General features: G+C 47.1%; 1 protein-coding gene across 1 annotated transcript in view; it reads left to right on the top strand.

The window, feature by feature from the left end:
- LOC144674049 (uncharacterized) overlaps nt 1-6,932 on the top strand; it is an 80,766-nt gene extending 73,834 nt beyond the window's left edge. Inside the window, exon 9 of the mRNA XM_078535587.1 lies at nt 6,819-6,932. The gene's annotated coding sequence lies outside the window, so the exon portion shown is untranslated. The remainder of the gene's footprint in view (nt 1-6,818) is intronic.
- Nucleotides 6,933-16,576: the final 9,644 nt, after the last annotated feature.

The raw sequence follows: 16,576 nt of genomic DNA, 5'->3' as shown, positions 1-16,576 counted from the left end.
TTCAATTGAGGTTAATGTAGATCTGAGGGTGCGGGCTGGTGGTGAGGGTGGGGAGAGAGCAGCCTCCAGTCTCTGTCTCTCCAGCTTGTTCCCTCTCTCCCTCTCTCTCTCTCCAGCCAATTCTGTCCATAATTCATCTTTCAATAAAATGTATAAAAACACCAATGTGATTTGTCGTTACTTTAATTGGGGGTGGGGGAGGATGTTGGGGGGAGGAGAGAGAGGGGGTGAGGCCCATTCCTCACTCACTGACCCGCTATCCTCAGCCAATACATTTTTAACTGGTCATGAGCAGGTGGGGAGTGGGATCTTGCTGTGTACACATGTGGGCAGAGAGAGAGGTGGGTGCAGAGGGCGGAGTGATGGGGGCAGAGAGAGAGGTGGGTGCAGAGAGAGAGAAAGAGGAACAGAATGAGGGAGACTTTGACAGAGAGGGGGTGGGGGTGTTGGGGGCTCGGGGGCAGGGGAAGGAGACACAGGGTCTGGGGTGTCCCCCTCCATTGTGGGACCGCTCGTGGGATCCTGCTGTGCAGAATTGCCTTAGTTGCAACTCTAATAACTATTTGATTGACTGGGGGATGTGATTGTGGAACTATAAATGTAAAAGATGGCCAGTGTGGTGTGGATTTTTGTCGATGGTGAGACAGGAGCTTTCCAGAGTGCCCTTTCTATCCAGCACTCACAGGGGCGTGGAATTAAAAAGGCCGGAACTTGTACCCGGGTCTAATTCACCAAGAGGGAGGGAGAGAGAAAGGGGAGAGGGAGGGAAACAGGGAGAGAGAGGGACAGGGAGGGGAGAGACGAGGATCTGGGGGCCTCCGGCGTGCAGTGACTGCCCAGCTCCCAGCCTCTGGAGAAAAGACCCTCACTCCCAGCCTCCCAGAAGTTTGGATTAGTGAAAAGAAAATGTGTCACTGAGGGGCCAATCTGTGCCAGTTTGTTTCAAGATATTTCTCTGCCTTTGCCTTTCCATCAACTCTCAGTCTAAACCAATCTGATGTGACTGTGAGCACACTGCAGTGTGTGGGATCTTTCCGTACGCAAATGCCAAACAGGTTTTCCCAAATGACCAGCAGGGAGCACACTTTGAAAATTAATTTCCCGACTGGTGAAGCAGGCGGGAGGGCCTGAAGTGAAACTTGTTCAAGTGAGGCTGTTTCCCCGAATAATGCTGCTGTTTTAGACACTGCGATGAATTGAGGCTTGAATGAAATGTGCGGGAACCATTTTGAATTGAGTTTATTGAGGGCCTGACTGTGGATTTCTCTCTCTCTGCCTCTCCATATTCTGGCATGGGAGAAACAGAGAGAGAGAGACAGAGGGAGAGAGGGAGAGAGGGAGAGAGAGAGAGAGAGGTGGGAAAGAGGAAAGATTGAGGCAACTATTGAGTGGGGAGGTTAACAGATGGTGGGAGGGGACGGTTATGAGGGAGAGAGACAGACAGCATCTGGGGTTTGTCCAGTCCATGTCCCTCGTGGGGCTGTTTTTGGGATCCTGCTGTGCGCTGCAATTGTAAACATTGATGCGTTTACTTTCGGAGGGCCTGGAATTGAATTTCTAAATGTGAGGCTGCGTAAAGGCCTGTTATTTTTATGTTGCTTATTTATTGTTCTATTTCCTGTGTTGAATCCCCATCACTGATTTCTCTGAAAGTTTTCATATATTTTGTAAAGCAATTAGTTCCCAACCCCGGGCCCAGTTTTAAAGAGGAAGATTAGCTTTTTCTAGGAATAGGGGGTGGGGGAAGGATACCTGGCTAACATCACCTTGCTTGTGGGATCTTGCTGTGCGTGTCCAACCTGCAGCCTGGTTGGACGTGGGGAAGTGTGAGGTCATGCACTTTGGTAGGAAGAATAGAGGCATAGACTATTTTCTAAATGGGGAGAGAATTCAGAAATCTGGAGCGCAAAGGGACTTGGGAGCCCTAGTCCAGGATTCTCTTAAGGTTAACTTGCAGGTTGAGTCGGTAGTTAGAAAGGCAAATGCAATGTTGGCATTTATTTCGAGAGGACTAGAATATAAAAGCAGGGATGTGCTGCTGAGGCTTTATAAGGCTGTGGTCAGACCGCATTTAGAATATTGGGAGCAATTTTGGGCCCCGTAACTCAGGAAGGATGTGCTGGCCCTGGAGAGGGTCCAGAGGAGGCTCACGAGAACGATCCCAGGAATGAAAGGCTTAACATATGAGGAACGTTTGAGGACTCTGGGTCTATACTCGATGGTGTTTAGAAGGATGAGGGGGGATCTGATTGAAACTCACAGAATACTGAAATGCCTGGATAGAGTGGACGTGGGGAAGATGTTTCCATTAGCAGGAGAGACCAGGACCCGAGGACACAGCCTCAGAGTAAAGGTGAAGACCTTTTAGAACAGAGATGAGGAGAAACTTGTTTAGCTAGAGAGTGGTGAATCTATGGAATTCATTGCCACAGAAGGCTGTCGAGGCCAGGTCATTGAGTGTATTTAAGACCGAGATAGATAGGTTCTTGATTGATAAGGGGATCAAAGATTACGGGGAGAAGGCGGGAGAATGGGGTTGAGAAACTTATCAGCCACGATTGAATGGCGGAGCAGACTCGATGGGCCAAATGGCCTCATTTCTGCTCCTAGGTCTTATGGTCATATCCCTTGTGGGGCTGTTTGTGGGATCCTGCTGTGCACTGCAATTGTAAACATTGATTTTCGAATGTTTGAGCTTCTTGAATTGAATGTCTAAATGTGAGGCTGTGCTTGTTAGTTTGATATTGTTTATTTATTGTTATAATTCCCTGTGTTGAGGGCCAGATGAGGAATGGGACAGGGGTGGGGAGTGGGGGGGGTTTAATTCCAGCGATTTCTCTCAAGCCTTCAAAAAGTTGCAATACAATCAGTTCCACCCAGCCGACCCCAGTTTAAAAGAGGTAGATTAGACTTTTCTGGGGGTGAGGGAAGGAAGGATACCTGGCTAACATCACCTGGCTTTTGGGATCTTTCTGTGCTTGTCTGGCCTGCAGCCTGTCCTGCACCGCAACCATGGTTACCCTCCCCGAGTTCAGTTTACTGACGGGCTGATTGAGGATTGTTCCCATTTCCCACCGCCCCCCACCCTCATTTCTCTCCGTAAATCATCGATAAATGTAAAACATGGCCACAGCGCATCATTATTTCAAATGGTCAGACAGAGACTTTTCGAATCAAGTTCAATCCTGAGGAAGGGGGAAAGAACAGAGATAGGGACAGATTATCAAGCGGGAGAGAGAGAGAGAGAGAGGGAAAGATGAGCAGGGATGGGGTGGGCTGGATAGGTACAGAGGGAGGGGGAGAGAGAGACAGAGGGAGAGGGAGAGGTGACAGTGTTTGAATCGGAAAGTGCAATGTGAATATTTAGTGTGCAAACAGCAGCAGCCCTGGAGTGAGCAGGTAGAGGGGGTGAGGCCAGTGAATGGGAGAGGGACGGTGAGGTGGGGATGATCAGTGTTTGTGTGTTATGTACAATCAGGCAGTAAAACAGCTGGAGCTGTCAGGTTAAACACAGAGGGAGAGGGCTGGTCACGAGGCATTTACACCGTCATCTCATTTCAAATCTGTTCCCATTGTCTGTGTTTACTAACAGGGGGTGTGTTTACTAAATGATGCCTCTACCCCCACTCCACCGCCCCTCTGAGATTGTGGATGTAAGTGAGTGAGAAGAGCCCTGGGATCTTGCTGTGTCTTTTTTGTTTGATATATTTTGTAAATCAATTAGTTCCCAACCCCGGGCCCAGTTTTAAAGAGGAAGATTTTCTGGGAATAGGGGGTGGGGGAAGGATACCTGGCTAACATCACCTTGCTTGTGGGATCTTGCTGTGCATGTCCAACCTGCAGCCTGTCCTGCACTGCAACCCTGTGGCTGCCCTCCCCCTGAGATCACGGGGATGCTATAGGGACAGAGGGTGAGATCACCGGCAGTTTAAAGGGACAGAGAGTGAGATCACGAGAGCGTTAAAAGGACAGAGAGTGAGTTTCAGGGGAGGTTAAAGGGACAGAGAGTGAGATCACGGGGAGGTGAAAGGGACAGAGATTGAGATCGGGGACAGTCAAATGGACAGAAAGTGAGAACAGGGACTGTTAAAGGGACAGAGATTGAGATCACGGGGAGGTTAAAGGGACAGAGAGAGAGATCACGGGGAGTTAAACGTACAGAGAGTGAGATCACGGGGAGGTTAAAGGGACAGAGAGTGAGATCACGGGAGCGTTAAAGGGACAGAGAGTGAGTTTCAGGGGAGGTTAAAGGGACAGAGAGTGAGATCACGGGGAGGTGAAAGGGACAGAGATTGAGATCGGGGACAGTCAAATGGACAGAAAGTGAGAACAGGGACTGTTAAAGGGACAGAGATTGAGATCACGGGGAGGTTAAAGAGACAGAGAGTGAGATCACTGGGCGGTTAAAGGGCCAGAGTGTTAGATGACGGGGAGGTTAAACGTACACAGAGTGAGATCACGATGAGGTTAAAGGGACAGAGTGTGAGATCACGGGGATGTTAAATGGACAGAGAGTGAGATCACGGGAAGGTTAAAGGGACAGAGAGTGAGATCACGGGGAGGTTAGAGGGACAGAGAGTGAGATCACGGGGAGTTTAAAAGGACAGAGACTGAGATCACGGGGAGGTTAAAGGGACAGAGAGAGAGATCACGGGGAGTTAAACGTACAGAGAGTGAGATCACGGGGAGGTTAAAGGGACAGTGAGTGAGATCACGGGGAGTTAAAGGGATAGAGAGTGAGATCACGGGAAGGTTAAAGGGACAGAGAGTGAGATCACGGCGAGGTTAAAGGGACAGAGATTGAGATCACGGGGACGTTAAAGGGACAGACAGTGAGATCACGGGGAGTTTAAAGGGACAGAGAGTGAGATCACGGGGAGGTTAAAGGGACAGACAGTGAGATCACGGGGAGGTAAAAGGGACAGAGAGTTTGATCAAGGCGAGGTTAAAGGGACAGAGAGTGAGATCACGGGGAGGTTAAAGGGGCAGAGAGTGAGATCACAGAGAGGTTAAAGGGAAAGTGAGTGAGATCACGGGGAGGTTAAAGGGACAGAGAGTGAGATCACGGGGAGGTTAACGGGACAGAGAGTGAAATCACGGTGAGGTTAAAGGGACAGAGAGTGAGATCAAGGGGAGGTTAAAGGGACAGAGAGTGAGATCACGGGGATGTTAAAGGGACAGGGAATGAGATCACGGGAGGGTTAAAGGGAAAGAGGGTGAGATCATGGGGAGGTTACAATCAGGCAGTAAAACAGCTGGAGCTGTCAGGTTAAACACAGAGGGAGAGGGCTGGTCACGAGGCATTTACACCGTCATCTCATTTCAAATCTGTTCCCATTGTCTGTGTTTACTAACAGAGGGTGTGTTTACTAAATGATGCCTCTACCCCCACTCCACCGCCCCTCCGAGATTGTGGATGTAAGTGAGTGAGAAGAGCCCTGGGATCTTGCTGTGTCTTTTTTGTTTCAGTAATGTTTGCTTTATTTTAATCATTTTGAATTGAGTTTATTGAGGCCCTGACTGTGGTTTTCTCTCTCTCTCTGCCTCTATATTCTGCCATGGGAGAAAGAGAGAGAGAGAGAGAGAGAGAGGGAGGGAGGGAGAGAGAGAGAAGGGAAAGAGGAAAGATTGAGGGAACTATTGAGTGGGGAGGTTAACAAATGGTGGGAGGGGACGGTTATGAGGGAGAGAGACAGACAGCATCTGAGGTTTGTCCAGTCCATGTCCCTCGTGGGGCTGTTTGTGGGATCCTGCTGTGCGCTGCAATTGTAAACATTGATGTGTTGACTTTCGGAGGTCCTGGAATTGAATTTCTAAATGTGAGGCTGCGTAAAGGCCTGTTATTTTTATGTTGCTTATTTATTGTTCTATTTCCTGTGTTGAATCCCCATCACTGATTTCTCTGAAGTTTTCATATATTTTGTAAATCAATTAGTTCCCAACCCCGGGCCCAGTTTTAAAGAGGAAGATTAGCTTTTTCTAGGAATAGGGGGTGGGGGAAGGATACCTGGCTAACATCACCTTGCTTGTGGGATCTTGCTGTGCGTGTCCAACCTGCAGCCTGTCCTGCACTGCAACCCTGTGGCTGCCCTCCCCCTGAATTCAGTTCAGTGACGGGCTGATTGAGGATTGCTCCCATTTCCCGCCCCCCTCCCCCCTCATTTCTCTCAGTAAATCATGGATAAATATAAAACATGGCCACAGTGCATCATTATTTCAAATAGTCAGACAGAAGCTTTTCAGAGACGCATTTCAGTCAAGATTGATCCTGAGGTAAAGAAAAGGAACAGAGATAGCGACAGATTAGAGAGGGAAAGATGAGCAGAGATAGAGAGAGGAGGCTAGATAGGTATAGAGGGAGGGGGAGAGAGAGACAGAGGGAGAGAGGTGACAGTGTTAGAATCGGAACGTGCAATGTGAATATTTAGTGTGCAAACAGCAGCAGCCCTGGAGTGAGCAGGTAGAGGGGGTGAGGACAGTGAATGGGAGAGGGACGGTGAGAGGGGAATGATCAGTGTTTGTGTGGTTTTTACAATGAGGCAGTAAAACAGCTGGAGCTAGCAGGTTAAACACTGAGGGAGAGACGCAGCCTCTGGGAGTTGGGGGGACAGGGGAGGCACTGGGGTGGTCTCCAGTGTTTAGTCACAGCCCCAGCCTCAGAGTAAAGGCCCCACATGCCCACCTCCCCCTTTTGATTGAGATTGTGGCTGTGAGGGAGTGAGAAGAGCCCCTGGGATCTTGCTGTGTCTTGTGTTTTAAAATTCTGTGCTTTATTTTAATCAATTTCCATTTCTCTCTCTCTCCCTCTCCGCCCCAAGGAGAATGGATTTGGCAGCTGCAGCTCGGACGATGCAGAGAGAGAATCGATTTGCCGCGAGGAATCCTCGGACAAGAGCTGTAACCGGAGAGAAAAATAAAAAAAATGTATCCGTGTCTTTGTCACTCATTCTTATACCCGGAGAAAGGACGTGTGGAATTTTCACACCGACGATTGGGTTCAGTGTCGGTGGCGGGGGGTGGGGGGTGGTTGGGGAATGGGGGTTTTACTCAGGGGGATCCAGGTTGAGACACGGTGCTGCAGAGAGCCCAATATAATCCCATCGAGTTCAATCCCTCCACCTCGTCCTGCCGCTCTTATCTTACTCAGTGATAGTTTCAGGGCCTGAAACACTCACAGGGTCTGCATTCGATTCACGGCCTGGATCATTATCCTTTAACGGTATCAATTCTGCATTATTTTCAGGGTCTCCTATTAGATCGGGGGCCTGTCTTTGTTTGATGGTTTTGATCAGTTTGAGGGGATTCAGTTGTTGCTGGGTGGATTTGTTTCTGCTTTTGATTTATTACCGCCCAAGGAAGATCATCCTCAGAAACTGTTCAGCACAAACTTAACCAAGACATAGGGCCCCCGGCTTCTGTTAGGCCTCAGGCCTCCGATGGCCTCTGTTGGCACACACCCAACAAATCAGACATCGGCGGGAGAGGCATCATGCCCGTCGTGTCTGTATTACTTTAATGGCTTCTATGAGTATTTATTTCACGGCCCGTGTGGGTTTCAGTGTTTAATATTGGATTTGAGGGATTCTGTTAGTTTCAGTGATTGAATAAATTTCGAGGTATGTATTTCCCCTGGTGTAATTGTAATTTCAGGGACCATATTCATTTTTTGGCTCAGTAATAGTTTCAGGCGCCGTCTAATGATCAGGGCCAAAATGAGTTTCATGGTGAATCCTAGTCTCAGGGGCTCCATTAGTTTCAATGCCTGATTTCGATTCCGGAACTAGATTATTTATTCCGGGTCTGCATTTTTTTCATAGTCTCTATTAATTCCGGGTCCAGTATTAGTGTCGGGTCTGCATTGGTTTCTGGCCCTGTATTAGTTTCAGGGTCAGTATTAATTCCAGACCATCTATTAGTTTCAGGGTCAGTATTAATTCCAGACCATGTATTAGTTTCAGGGTCAGTATTAATTCCAGACCATGTATTAGTTTCAGGGTCAGTATTAATTCCAGACCGTGTATTAGTTTCAGGGTCGGTATTAATTCCAGACCGTGTATTAGTGTCTGTATTAGTTTCAGGATCAGTATTAATTCCAGACCATGTATTAGTTTCAGGGTCAGTATTAATTCCAGACCATGTATTAGTTTCAGGGTCAGTATTAATTCCAGACCGTGTATTAGTTTCAGGGTCGGTATTAATTCCAGACCGTGTATTAGTGTCTGTATTAGTTTCAGGGTCAGTATTAATTCCAGACCATGTATTAGTTTCAGGGTCAGTATTAATTCCAGACCATGTATTAGTTTCAGGGTCAGTATTAATTCCAGACCATGTATTAGTTTCAGGGTCAGTATTAATTCCAGACCATGTATTAGTTTCAGGGTCAGTATTAATTCCAGACCGTGTATTAGTTTCAGGGTCAGTATTAATTCCAGACCGTGTATTAGTTGCAGGGTCAGTATTAATTCCAGACCATGTATTAGTTGCAGGGTCAGTATTAATTCCAGACCGTGTATTAGTTGCAGGGTCAGTATTAATTCCAGACCATGTATTAGTTGCAGGGTCAGTATTAATTCCAGACCATGTATTAGTTGCAGGGTCAGTATGGGCTTGAGGATCTTTAGTGTCAGGGCAATGATTAGAGCCGGGGGGTGGAAGAAATTTCGGGTGTGGAGGGCCAGAGTGCGAAATTACAGGGGAGGGGGGAAAGGAAAGAGCGCGGGGGGGGGGGGGGGGGGAATAAAGAGCAAAAAAGAGCGTGGGGGGGAATAAAGAAAAAAAAAGAGCGTGGGGGGGAAAAAAGAGCAAAAAAAGAGCGTGGGGGGGAATAAAGAAAAAAAAAGAGCGTGGGGGGGGGAAGAAAAAAAAAGAGCATGGGGGGCGAATAAAGAAAAAAAAGAGCGTGGGGGGGATAAAGAAAAAAAAAGAGCGTGGGGGGGGGAAGAAAAAAAAAGAGCATGGGGGGCGAATAAAGAAAAAAAAGAGCGTGGGGGGGATAAAGAAAAAAAAAGAGCGTGGGGGGGATAAAGAAAAAAAAAGAGCGTGGGGGGGGGAATAAAGAAAAAAAAAAGAGCGTGGGGGGGATAAAAAAAAGATTAAAAAAAAAGTGTGGGGGGGGATAAAAAAAAGATTTAAAAAAAAGAGCATGGGGGGGATAAAAAAAGATTAAAAAAAGAGTGTGGGGGGGGATAAAAAAAAAGTGTGGGGGGGATAAAAAAAAAGAGGGGGATAAAAAAAAAGAGTGTGGGGGGGGAATAAAGAAAAAAAAAAGAGTGTGGGGGGGTAATAAAGAAAAAAAAGAGTGTGGGGGGGAATAAAGAAAAAAAAAAGAGTGTGGGGGGGTAATAAAGAAAAAAAAGAGTGTGGGGGGGTAATAAAGAAAAAAAAGAGTGTGGGGGGGAATAAAGAAAAAAAAGTGTGGGGGGGGGATAAAAAAAAAGTGTGGGGGGGGATAAAAAAAAAGAGTGTGGGGGGGATAAAAAAAAAGAGTGTGGGGGGGGATAAAAAAAAAAGAGTGTGGGGGGGGGATAAAAAAAAAAGTGTGGGGGGGGATAAAAAAAAAGAGTGTGGGGGGGGATAAAAAAAAAGAGTGTGGGGGGGGATAAAAAAAAAGAGTGTGGGGGGGGGATAAAAAAAAGAGTGTGGGGGGGGATAAAAAAAAGAGTGTGGGGGGGGGATAAAAAAAAAGAGTGTGGGGGGGGGGATAAAAAAAAAGAGTGTGGGGGGGGATAAAAAAAAAGAGTGTGGGGGGGGATAAAAAAAAGAGTGTGGGGGGGGGGGATAAAAAAAAAGAGTGTGGGGGGGGGATAAAAAAAAGAGTGTGGGGGGGGGGATAAAAAAAAGAGTGTGGGGGGGGGGATAAAAAAAAAGAGTGTGGGGGGGGATAAAAAAAAGAGTGTGGGGGGGGGGGATAAAAAAAAGAGTGTGGGGGGGGGATAAAAAAAAGAGTGTGGGGGGGGATAAAAAAAAGAAGAGTGTGGGGGGGGGGATAAAAAAAAGAAGAGTGTGGGGGGGGGATAAAAAAAAAAAGAGTGTGGGGGGGGATAAAAAAAAGAAGAGTGTGGGGGGGGGGATAAAAAAAAAAGAGTGTGGGGGGGGGATAAAAAAAAGAAGAGTGTGGGGGGGGGGGAAAGATGCAGAGAGAGAGAGAAAGAGACAGAGGAGACAGAGAGAAAGAGACAGAGAGAGAGAAAGAAAGAGACAGAGAGAGAAAGAAAGAGGCAGAGAGAGAGAAAGAAAGAGACAGAGAGAGAGAAAGAAAGAGGCAGAGAGAGAGAAAGAAAGAGACAGAGAGAGAGAAAGAAAGAGGCAGAGAGAGAAAAAGAAAGAGGCAGAGAGAGAAAAAGAAAGAGGCAGAGAGAGAGAAAGAAAGAGACAGAGAGAGAGAAAGAAAGAGACAGAGAGAGAGAAAGAAAGAGGCAGAGAGAGAAAAAGAAAGAGGCAGAGAGAGAAAAAGAAAGAGGCAGAGAGAGAGAAAGAAAGAGACAGAGAGAGAGAAAGAAAGAGGCAGAGAGAGAAAAAGAAAGAGGCAGAGAGAGAGAAAGAAAGAGGCAGAGAGAGAGAAAGAAAGAGACAGAGAGAGAGAAAGAAAGAGGCAGAGAGAGAAAAAGAAAGAGGCAGAGAGAGAAAAAGAAAGAGGCAGAGAGAGAGAGAGAGAGAGAGAAAGAGGCAGAGATAGAGAGAGAAAGATGCAGAGAGAGAGAGAGAAAGATGCAGAGAGAGAGAGAGAAAGATGCAGAGAGAGAAAAAGAAAGAGGCAGAGAGAGAAAAAGAAAGAGGCAGAGAGAGAAAAAGAAAGAGGCAGAGAGAGAGAGAGAGAGAGAAAGAGGCAGAGATAGAGAGAGAAAGATGCAGAGAGAGAGAGAGAAAGATGCAGAGAGAGAGAGAGAAAGATGCAGAGAGAGAAAGACAGGGAAAGAGGCAGAGAGAGAGAGAGTCAGAGAGGGATAGTGAGAAAGATAGAGAGAGAAAGAGGCAGAGAGAGAGAGAGAGAGAAAGATGCAGAGAGAGAGAGAGAGAGAGAGGCAGAGACAAAGAGGCAGAGAGAGAGCAGAGAGGGATAGAGGCAGAGAGAGAGCAGAGGGGGATAGAGAGAAAGAAGCAGAGAGAGAGAGAGAGGCAGAGAGACCTATAGAGACAGAGAGAGAGGATAGAGAGACACAGAGAGAGGGATAGAGAAACACATAGAGAGAGGGATAGAGAGACACAGAGAGAGGGGTAGAGAAACACATAGAGAGAGGTATAGAGAGACACAGAGAGAGGGATAGAGAGACACAGAGAGAGGGATAGAGAGACACAGAGAGAGGTATAGAGAGACACAGAGAGAGGGATAGAGAGACACAGTGAGAGAGGAAGAGAAGGAGACAGAGGCAAAGGGTGGAGAGAGAGAGTAAGGCGAGAAATTGAAGAGTTTCATACTCACTAATCCATAGGTTCCAACTTCCCTTGGTGGATTCTCACTCCTCCTTCCATCTCCTCTCCCATGGCGGGGAGAGAGACCCTGGGCCTGGGTTTGTGTGCTGGGTGGGGAGATTCAAAGGCCAGATCTGGGACTTGGTTCAGATACACACTCACCCACACACCTACCCACCCACACAGACACACACTGTCCCACCCACACAAACAGACACAAACCTACCCAACCACCCACCCACCAACCCAGACAGACACAAAGACAGTGAGAGAAAGAGAAAGATATATACTCACCTCACACAGGCAATGTTACTCATCCCAATGACGCATGGCCCAGAGACCTGAACAATGGGTGATCCAGACCTTTTATACTCCCATGTCTGTCCCTCAAACACTCCACACCTCACCAATCTGCCCTATCCAACCCACATTCAGCTCTGCACACCTGAGACACACCTACCCAGGGGTGGCACAGACCAACAGGAAACTTTCTCTGTGACTTGGGGGGGGTGGGGTGGGTGTGCTGTAATCCACCAGGAAAATGGTTTACCCCAGGGCAATCTCCCTGTCCATCTCTCTCTTTCCCCCTAGGCCAGAATCCACACCAGGCTCACAGCTCGGGAACAATGGAGCTGGCAGAGAGATTGCAATGTGAAATTCAGCACGGCAGCCAAGGATCATTCCTTCCACAGTTCCTCCCTACTGCATTAAACAAGGTAGAGTTTACTCCATTTCCAATGACTCTTCATCTTTACCAGACAGCCTGTGTGTGCATTGGACACCCTGAGTGAGTGCAGATCTTTCTAGTTCAAACCTTATCGGTGCCACTGCGACTGTGACAGGTTTCATGTGTCAGGGACAGGGATCTGAGATCAGGGCTGGCAGGAGTTTAAACACAGAGAACATTGAACACAAGGAGCTGGGGAGGGGGGAAAGAATTAAAGTGGAGCAGCTCTGTGGAGAAACAGGACAGGGAAAATGCTGCGATGTGTCTTCACCAAGCTGCTCTGGATCCAGCTGCACTGGTTTCTGCCCAGGCTCATCCCCGAGGGATCTGCTCACACTGGGATGTACACAGGCGCCCACACACAGAGACACACTGAGAGAGACATCCACTGCTGTACACACACACACACTGAGAGAGACATTCACTCCTGTACACACACACACACTGAGAGACATCCACTCCTGTACACACACACACACTGAGAGAGACATTCAATCCTGTACACACACACACTGAGAGAGACATTCAATCCTGTACACACACACACACTGAGACATTCAATCCTGTACACACACACACTGAGAGAGACATCCGCTCCTGTACACACACACACACTGAGACATTCAATCCTGTACACACACACACACTGAGAGAGACATCCACTCCTGTACACACACACACTGAGAGAGACATTCACTCCTGTACACACACACACACTGAGAGAGACATTCACTCCTGTACACACACACACACTGAGAGAGACATCCACTCCTGTACACACACACACTGAGAGAGACATTCACTCCTGTACACACACACACACTGAGAGAGACATTCACTCCTGTACACACACACACACTGAGAGAGACATTCAATCCTGTACACACACACACTGAGAGAGACATTCACTCCTGTACACACACACACACACACACACACACTGAGAGAGACATCCACTCCTGTACACACACACACACTGAGAGAGACATCCACTCCTGTACACACACACACACTGAGAGAGACATCCACTCCTGTACACACACACACACTGAGAGAGACATTCACTCCTGTACACACACACACACACTGAGAGAGACATCCACTCCTGTACACACACACACACTGAGAGAGACATTCACTCCTGTACACACACACACACACTGAGAGAGACATCCACTCCTGTACACACACACACACTGAGAGAGACATCCACTCCTGTACACACACACACACTGAGAGAGACAACCACTCCTGCACACACACACACACTGAGAGAGACATTCACTCCTGTACACACACACACACACACTGAGAGAGACATCCACTCCTGTACACACACACACACTGAGAGAGACATTCACTCCTGTACACACACACACACTGAGAGAGACATTCAATCCTGTACACACACACACACTGAGAGAGACATCCACTCCTGTACACACACACACACTGAGAGAGACATCCACTCCTGTACACACACACACACTGAGAGAGACAACCACTCCTGTACACACACACACTGAGAGAGACATTCACTCCTGTACACACACACACACACTGAGAGAGACATCCACTCCTGTACACACACACACTGAGAGAGACATTCACTCCTGTACACACACACACACTGAGAGAGACATCCACTCCTGTACACACACACACACTGAGAGAGACATTCACTCCTGTACACACACACACACTGAGAGAGACATTCAATCCTGTACACACACACACACTGAGAGAGACATCCACTCCTGTACACACACACACACTGAGAGAGACATCCACTCCTGTACACACACACACACTGAGAGAGACATTCACTCCTGTACACACACACACACTGAGAGAGACATCCACTCCTGTACACACACACACACTGAGAGAGACATTCACTCCTGTACACACACACACACTGAGAGAGACATCCACTCCTGTACACACACACACACTGAGAGAGACATCCACTCCTGTACACACACACACACACACACACTGAGAGAGACATCCACTCCTGTACACACACACACACTGAGAGAGACATTCAATCCTGTACACACACACACACTGAGAGAGACATCCACTCCTGTACACACACACACACACTGAGAGACAAGTCTGGAAACTGTGCAATTAGCTTTCCAAAGAATACACTTTATTCTATTCAGGAAATCTGTGAGGGTACATTACATGCCACTCATGTTGACATAAAATGCAACGCAGTTCACTCACTTTCAATCCACTGTGTGTGGGGCCGTCTGAGGGACTTCAATACAATTGAACATTGGTTAGATTTACAATTCTCATTTCATATCAAACATTCTCTGAAGCCTTGTGTTACAGAGACCCGACTAACAACGCTGCACAACGATATCCCCACATCTCCTGCAGGCTCTGCCATGTCTTCACCGAGTGACATCTCTGCTCAGCTCCCAGCTTTGAGGAGAGGTGAGTCCCGAACTTCATTTCTGCATTGATTTTCTCACCTCCCCAAACTCCACTCAAACCAAGCTGTGTGCTCCCAGCTCAGATCTGTCAGGGCCACTGTCAATGTCGTGAGACAGCTTCTCTGGACTCTCTCTCTCTCTGTGTGCCAACACTCATAGCACTAATTCGGATCCTCTGGGACCTCACTTGACCTTTCAGGTTAAACAGGGAGCTGCAGACACAACAGTCATTCCGGGATGCATTGGAGCCCGGCAGCATTTAGAAGATATTTACACAGGTTTCCAGACTTTCTTGCAGTTGGGATCTTTCTCCATCCTGTCCACTCGGGGTGTTTGATAACAGAGTTTCCCCGGCTGATATCAAGCTGTGTTTCATTCCTGATTGGAAATGTTGAATCTGGTGATTTCACACAATGGGATAAACGCACTGACAGCAAAGGATTGTCTTTCACTGACTTCATTCGCTGCAATATTACAGACTGAACCGTGAGACATTAACTCATCCCATTCATCTTACACTTACAGCATTGACAATATAAAGCTGGACATCATTGGTAAAGTATACGACAGGAGCAGTGGATTCCATAGGTACAGGTTAACACGTCACTTTCAATAGTTATCAGGTTAACAAGGGCAGGACAAAACAAAGGAGAAACTGGTGCAAATTTTCCCAGGTAAAGGGTTAAAACGCAGAGATATTTATCAATCTGCAATGCAGCCCTGGTTTACCCACTCACCTTTACTGATCTACCCCCTGCTGGATGTTCCCTGAATTACACACACACCTTTACTGATCTACCCCCTGCTGGATGTTCCCTGAATTACACACACACCTTTACTGATCTACCCCCTGCTGGATATTCTGACAATTACACACACACACCTTTTCTGATCTACCCCCTGCTGGATATTCTGACAATTACACACACACCTTTACTGATCTACCCCCTGCTGGATGTTCCCTGAATTACACACACACCTTTACTGATCTACCCCCTGCTGGATATTCTGAGGATTACACACAGACCTTTACTGATCTACCACCTGCTGGATTAAATTAATTAATGTTAACGTTCCCAAATTAATCAATGTTAACACAACTTTCAGTAATAATCTAATTCATGTGCAAAACAAGGTTCCGATTATTGTTCTGCCTTAATGAAAGCAAGTAATAGAACGATGATTCTTATTCATCTAGATATAGTGGCATAGACATAAAAATTATAATATATATTTCTCCTTCAGGCAATGCTTACCATTTAATCGCTTTTAAACTGAGCAGAGTTAATTCAAGACCAATAAAAATGCTGGCCTAGCCAGCGACGCCCACATCCTGAAATACATTATATATATATCCTCTCCCATTATAGCTGGTGTTCCAAGTTTCTGACAATTGATTAAAATTGCCTTCAAATTGCCTTTTTACATCATCAACCAGCTTCCCAGGTGTCCACGGTTTTCATCGCTCACCCATTGATGGCCGGGCCTTTGTCTACCGCCCTTTGTGTCACTCAAGGTTCCTTTCAATCCCCGCTCAAAAAACTCTCTCTTTCAGATTGATCTCCGTCACCTTCCCAAATGTTCCCTCTTGTTCTCTGAGTCCATCATTGTGAGGCAATACCACGTCCCACCCTCACCCCACTCTGCCCCGTGAGGGACTAGTACTCAAAAAAAGCCCATAAAAGCATGTTGCGCTCTTGATATTTGAGTCATGCAATTTCCTGTGTCAAACAAACATGCATGACTGATATTTGGGTCTTTTCAATTGTCATGAGCATCATTAACTAACCACATCCTCTCCTGAGATTTAAAACCCTCAGCAACAACCGTGTGGTTAATAATGGTGATTTCCAGGACCGTTTCTCCGAGCTCACTAACGCCAATTGCCCAGCTAGAACATTAATGGCCGTGAAAGCGTTTACAGCTGTAGGACATAATATCTTTGACTGTTGGTGTATCTGCCAACCATGCCATCAAAAGCGGCATGCAG

The sequence above is a fragment of the Cetorhinus maximus genome, unplaced genomic scaffold (genome assembly GCF_964194155.1).
Source record: "Cetorhinus maximus unplaced genomic scaffold, sCetMax3.hap1.1 HAP1_SCAFFOLD_541, whole genome shotgun sequence".
Taxonomy (NCBI): domain Eukaryota; kingdom Metazoa; phylum Chordata; class Chondrichthyes; order Lamniformes; family Cetorhinidae; genus Cetorhinus; species Cetorhinus maximus.
Note: the sequence above shows the minus strand (reverse complement) of the source record. Positions and strands in the feature narration are given on the sequence as shown.